The sequence below is a fragment of the Aplysia californica genome, unplaced genomic scaffold (genome assembly GCF_000002075.1).
Source record: "Aplysia californica isolate F4 #8 unplaced genomic scaffold, AplCal3.0 scaffold00632, whole genome shotgun sequence".
Lineage (NCBI taxonomy): Eukaryota > Metazoa > Mollusca > Gastropoda > Aplysiida > Aplysiidae > Aplysia > Aplysia californica.
In genome coordinates, this window is record NW_004797902.1 from 302,098 (window position 1) to 308,537 (window position 6,440).

Sequence of the window (6,440 nt, forward strand, 5' to 3'; positions counted from 1 at the left end):
TTTACCAATTTAAATGGACAAAAGGACATTTATAAAAATCTGTCAGAAAATACGTTTCATCATTTTCCTTTTTTATCAACATGCAAAAAATAAAACTTACCTTTAAATCATAAAAACCAATAGGTACTTTCCTAATTTCACTTTAATAGTGAATTAAATAGAGTTCCAAGACATATTTCCCAGGCAAATACCTCCTGTAGATGCTCCTGTCCGTGGGTGCTCCTCCGGCTGGTCCTCCTGTCCGCGCCTGGTCCTGGTGATGAAGACATGTCAATTAATACAATCGTCTTAAAACGGCCACCTGTAAAACGGCCACTTTCCATCCCCCCCCCCCCTTGTGTTTTTTTCTATATAATTTAACTGTGTAAAATGGGCACCTGTCCAACTCGGCTGCGGCCACCATATTTTAACACACAACCCCTATCACACCAAACAATAACACTTGTCTTAGACGACCACCTTAGTGACTCCATTACGTTTTGTCATAAATACCTCCTGTAGATGCTCCTGTCGGTGGATGCTCCTCCGGCTAGTCCTCCTGTCCCTGGCTGGTCCTGGTGACGAAGACATGTCAATTAATACAATTGTCTTGTGTCTCTACAGTTTCCGTTTTTGTTTCAGAAAAATAAAGAGTTGATATTATATTTTTACTACTGGTTTAAAAGGACATTATTAGACATCTGTAAGTAAATACGTTTTTTATTTTTCCTTTTCAGCGAAATGCAATTAAAAGCCTTAGAGCTTGAAATTTGTTTGATTACATTATGCTATTTGGACTGGGACATCTGACTGCATTTCATAGAAAGACAGAACAAAATGGTTCGACCACCTGTTACGTATATTACCTAGCCAGCCAGCCTTGAGAACCTATAACACCAAGCACTCAAGCTATAAAGGAAGAGGAAGGCCACACAAAGGGTGGATTGAAGTTGTCAAGGAAGCCCTGATAAATCAAAGTATCCGAACTGAAAGAGCTGCGGAGCTGGCCTACCATAGAAAACTGCATCTCCCCTCTATGCATAATGGCAACAAAGGATGAAAAAGTAAAAGTAAATAATTGATCAATAATGTTCCAAGACATATTTCCTAGACAAATACCTCTTGTAGATGCCCCTGTCTGTGGGTGCTCCTCCGGCTGGTCCTCCTGTCCACGGCTGGTCCTGGTGATGAAGACGTGTCAATTAATACAATCGTCTTACATCTATATAGTTTCCTTTTTTCTTTCAGAAAATAAAGAGTTGATATATTTTTACTACTGGTTTAAAAGGATGTTAATAAAAAATTTGTCAGTAAATACGTAGGCCTCTTATTATTTTCTCTTTTCACCTAAATGTAAAAATAAAACTTTTACCTTTAAATTTAAAAAAACGATAGATATTTTTCTTTTTTCTTTTTTTTTTTGTAGAGGTTTTACGGCGCTCACAACTGAATAAGATCATAATAATGACCACCATGGGGTGGATGTCAACAGAGAAGTTTTTACAGGGAATCAGACTTACTCTGCTCACCTCTCTGGCTTCAACAGCACAAAGTCTCTTTCGACTTTCAAAGCACACCGGAAATAGTGGGTCACAAGAGTGTGACAAACATAAAAAAGTAGAGGAAAATGACGATAGTAAGGATTGGGAAAGTAAAAGAAGCAGTTGCCTGTTGTCGTTCAGGCACAGTTATGAGCATGACATTGTTGAATCTGCCCTTTTACAATTCTACTGTACATAAGAACTGGAGTAGGGTCACACTCGCTAAATCAGCATCCGTGAGTAACGAAGTGCTCGCTGGCACTACCCGCAAACAAGCGGACGGGTAACGAGCCATCCGCTTGTGAAGAGTAGTTCGCTACTCGCTACTCATCGGACAGAGACAACAGTTCATTTAGCCAGCGAGCGGACGGGTGGATGGAGAGACTCCATGCATTCAAGCAGGCAGGCAGACGGACGGGGAGCGACTCCTATCGCATACTATTTACACCCTGCCCCCCTCGTAAAACATTCACCCTCCTGCCCCACATCGTAGCTAGGTGTTCATGCTGGAAACTGCTCTCCCCCCCCCCCCCATAAAAAGGCCTTTGGAAATTCTTTTTTGATTTACTGAGCAGGTGTTTTACGGCACTATCGACCCAAATTCTTTAAACTTCGCCTTCAGGTTAAATTGGAACATACAGTGTGAACCACACACGAGGTGAAAGGTTGCACACATAGTGCTACGTCACCAGCCTCTCTCACTCCCTGTGGCACCGCAAGTGGCTTGAAACACTAAGCCTAACTAACAAACAATAGACGGCGGGCCTAACATCGAGTCGAGTATCTCGTGTGCTAGAGTTAGTCCGTTCGCCCGCCCGTTTAGTGAATTAAATTGTGGAGCTGACCAAAGAAAAAAGAACTGACTTGAGGTCCGCAGTCTGCTCGCTGAGAGAGTAAAATTGTGGAGTGGACCCAAAAAATGAACTGTCTTGAGGTTCGCAGTCCACTCGCATGGCCGTCCGTTACCCGCTCGTTCTGACAGTCCGCGAGTAACGAACCCGTCCATCCGCTCGCCCAACTCTAATAAAAACGAGCAGGGTGGGGGGGGGGGGTATTTTTAAAATTTTGCTTTAATTATAAATTAACAAATAATGTTCCAAGACATTATTTCCCAGACAAATACCTCCTGTAGATGCTCCTGTCTGTGGGTGCTCCTCCGGCTGATCCTCCTGTTCGTGGCTGGTCCTGGTGATGAAGACGTGTCAATTAATATAACCGTATTGTATCTATACAGTTTGTATTTTTGTTGCAGAATATACAAGAGGGGATATATTTTTACTACTGGTTTAACTGTTTAACTATGTCTCGACAGTTGCAGCGTCCGGCAGTCGAAGTCCATAACTATGGCTGGACCGATGCGAAGTCATTGTATTATGGTAGGAGCCGAAAATAAAAAAAAGTATGAGCTAACAAGCCTTTAGTTTGACCCGGAAGTCAAAGATAAATTAATTATACATCTGCGTAATGCTTAATTGATGAGTTTGACTCGAAACAAATGGTTTTATAAACGTAATATGTCGGGTCGCATTTCCACAAACACAAGAGAATTACGCGGAAACGTCATTTCAAATTGCATGTTAAATGGCCAGAAACGACATTAATGAAAATGGGTCAGGAGAAATGTTTTATTAGTTTTCTTTTTCACCAAAATGCAAAAACAAGTCTTTCACCTTGAAATAACAAAACCAATAGTTATTTTTCTAATTTTACTTTAATTATTAATAAATAGTGTTCCAAGACATATTTCCCAGACAAATACCTCCTGTAGATGATCCTGTCTGTGGGTGCTCCTCCGGCTGGTCCTCCTGTCCGCGGCTGGTCCTGGTGATGAAGAGGTGTCAATTAATACAATCGTCTTACATCTATACATACAGTTTGTATTCTTTTCGTGAAAAAATAAACTGTCGCTAAAATATTTTTGCTACTGGTTTAAAAAGCATCAAAGACATTTTTAAAAATTTGTCCAAAAATATGTTTCATCATTTGTCAATCAATACTATTGTCTTACGTCTATACAGTTTGCATTTTTGTTTCAAAATATAAAAAGAGTCGTTATAATATTGTTTACCACCAGTTTAAAAGGACAGAAGGTCATTAATAAAAACCTTTCAGTAAAAATACATTTTATCATTCTCTCTTTCCACCTAAATGCAACAATAAAACTTTTACTTTTAACTCGAAAAACTATAATAATGAACACCGAGACATATTTCCCAGACAAATACCTCCTGTAGATGTTCTGTCTGCGGGTGGTCCTCTTGGTCGTCCAGGTGGTCCTTAAGGAACAATCCAGTATACACCCCACTCCAACATCATCACACTCAAACTCAAAATCAGCAGGAAGCTCTACCCACACCATTCTACCCCTGCAACCCCCCCCCCCTTCCCAAAAAAAAGAAAAACCTACACTGCCCCCTCAACTACCTCCCGCCATGGCCATGGCAATATCTACAAAATCCTACTCTGACTCTAACCTATCCACCTAGCTCCCTATCAACCTATCTTCCTATCTCTACAGCCCCACTGCGTCACTTCAAGCCTGAGTGTGATATACGGAAATCGTAGAAGCAGACCACTTTTATACTTGTTGGACCAGAAAAGTGAACAAACCGTCTGATGTCACCAAACTTTGAACTGAAGGAAAGGGATAGAATTGCCTCGTCATCTTTCTAGTTCAGTGATCTCATATAGTGAAGCAGCTTCTGTACAGTATCTGAAACAGTACATCATACAAAGAATTTTTCTGGCGTTGAGTCCATGTTTTTACAGCCCTATCCGCACAATTTCCCACAAGTTTGAGAAATCAAAGTGCACAGTCAGCTGTTATAGTTGCCAGTTATCGTTCGCTGGTGTAACTGATGGAAGTCCATTTCAGGGTAGCTGTGGCAGTATATGCTCGTCTGGCTGGTTGTCTAAGAGTGAGTGGAAGGTCCGTGCTGTCTGGGCAGGGTGTCAGCTTCTTGGGTGACTGTCAGCTGTTGGCTTCTCATGTGGGTGCTGGCTTTCTGTGAAAAATAAATTTGAAGTCAAATTAGTTATTAAACTTTACAGTTTAAGCAAAGAAAAGCACACCCAAGGCAATAACAATTATCAAAATGTAGGGAAAAAATACGACAGACTAGGTCACGAGAGCCCCCATATTGGTTTTTGATTGAGTATTATGTTCTATATCGCTATAGAGAAAATCTGTTCATGTATTTGCCACATAGATCTTCAGATTTTCCAAACATCAACTTTTCTTACTACTGATTAAAAGGATGGACAAACATTTACAAAAATCTGTCTGCAAAATTATGAGCTAAAAATGTTCACTTTTTTACAACTTTGATACTATGCATTTCTTGTAGACTAAATTTTTGCAAAACAAAGATCTTTCCTGGGTCAATAATATTAACTATGACGTCCTGTTGGAGCATTTAAAATACCAAATACTGGTATAAGCGTATCTTTGAATTCACCGCATTCTATCAAAATAAGCCAAACAATAGAAGAAACAAATTGTAGCATGTTATAAAGAAAGGACATTTTTATCCTTCTAGGAGATGTTCTTCACATGGTTGTGTATTTTTGACCAATTAAAACTTCCATTATTCCAATATTAGTATCAGTGTGATAATGCAACCTATTGAAGGAGAGGTTCCACCTTCAGGGACACGAAGCAACCAATATCATAAATTGTTCTCAGTTGAATTGATTTAACAAGCAAATATTCAGGTCTTAGGTTAATTTTAGACTCATTACTCGACATGACCAGGGGCATTTCTTGAGAGACACCTAAATACAAACATGTAATTTGAAGTTGAACTCAAAACTCACCAATTATTGGTACTTTTTAATTTCTAAAGTAGTAATTGAGTCAATGTCCTAATACGGGACGTCTGTTAATAGGAGAAGGGAGAGAGAGAGAGAGAGAGAGAGAGAGAGAGAGAGAGAGAGAGAGAGAGAGAGAGAGAGAGAGAGAGAGAGAGAGAGAGAGAGAGAGAGAGAGAGAGAGAGAGAGAGAGAGAGAGAGAGAGAGAGAGAGAGGACTGCTCTGGCTTAAATTAAGAGTCGCAAGGGTGGTTGCTGGATGTGGAATACTGAAAATAGAAATTACTAAATCTGAAGGAACTAGGAGGAAGGGGTTAAGGGGGGGGGGTGCAGTTTGAGTAGAAAGAGTGCACAGGAAATACAAGTGAGAGAGAAACAACGGAACTAGCCCAAAATAGAGAAAGGGGAATGAAATGACCTTTCAGTACGCACAATATGTACAATGAGGAGGAATGGGGAGAGACGAAGAATGAGGACTTGATAATAAGAATTGGAATACGGTTCAATATCAAGAAATACGAAAACAAATAACATACCTGAATATTTGCTGAGATATAATGGAATCTAAATCTCTATGTGTCGCCTGACCGCCTCGGTTTCATTAGCACAGGAGACGGGAAGGCAGTGTCCAATGTAGTTTTACTACTGGAATCACAAGTACCTGAAATGTCACCAGCTTCGAACTGATTAATTTCTGCTCAAAGTGCCATAAGAGAGCACGAACTGAATTGTATTCACCAAGCAGCTGTCTGCTGATTGGCTGTTGGATCTCCGAATTCTACTCATCAGTCACTTTTTTTTTAGTTGAGTACTGTTAACGAGGCGTCACAAAAAAGCGTAGACTAACATAGCCAGGAAGACAACGTTGTTGGTTGTTTTTGTCCCCCCCTCCCCCCCCCCCCCCCCCCCGGAGAGTTGGGGTTGTATAGATTGTCGGTCTGTCGATACGTATGTCTGTATGTCTGTCTATAAGCTATCTATCTGTCTAGCTGCCTGTATATATATATGTATATATGTCTTTATATGAGATGGGTAGCATACATAGAGGTAGGCTTACGGATAGAAAAATATATAAGGTATATGAAATATATGTGACGTCTATACACGTAG

At 40.3% G+C, this 6,440-nt stretch overlaps 1 long non-coding RNA gene across 1 annotated transcript; it reads right to left on the reverse strand.

Annotated features, from left to right (window-relative positions):
- Positions 1–4,236: 4,236 nt before the first annotated feature.
- LOC106013042 lies at positions 4,237–6,061 on the reverse strand. The gene is made up of 2 exons (XR_001185230.2): positions 5,867–6,061; positions 4,237–4,525 (listed from the first exon to the last, which is right to left on the reverse strand). It is a non-coding gene; the product is annotated as an uncharacterized LOC106013042 (long non-coding RNA).
- Between the last annotated feature and the right edge of the window lie 379 nt (positions 6,062–6,440).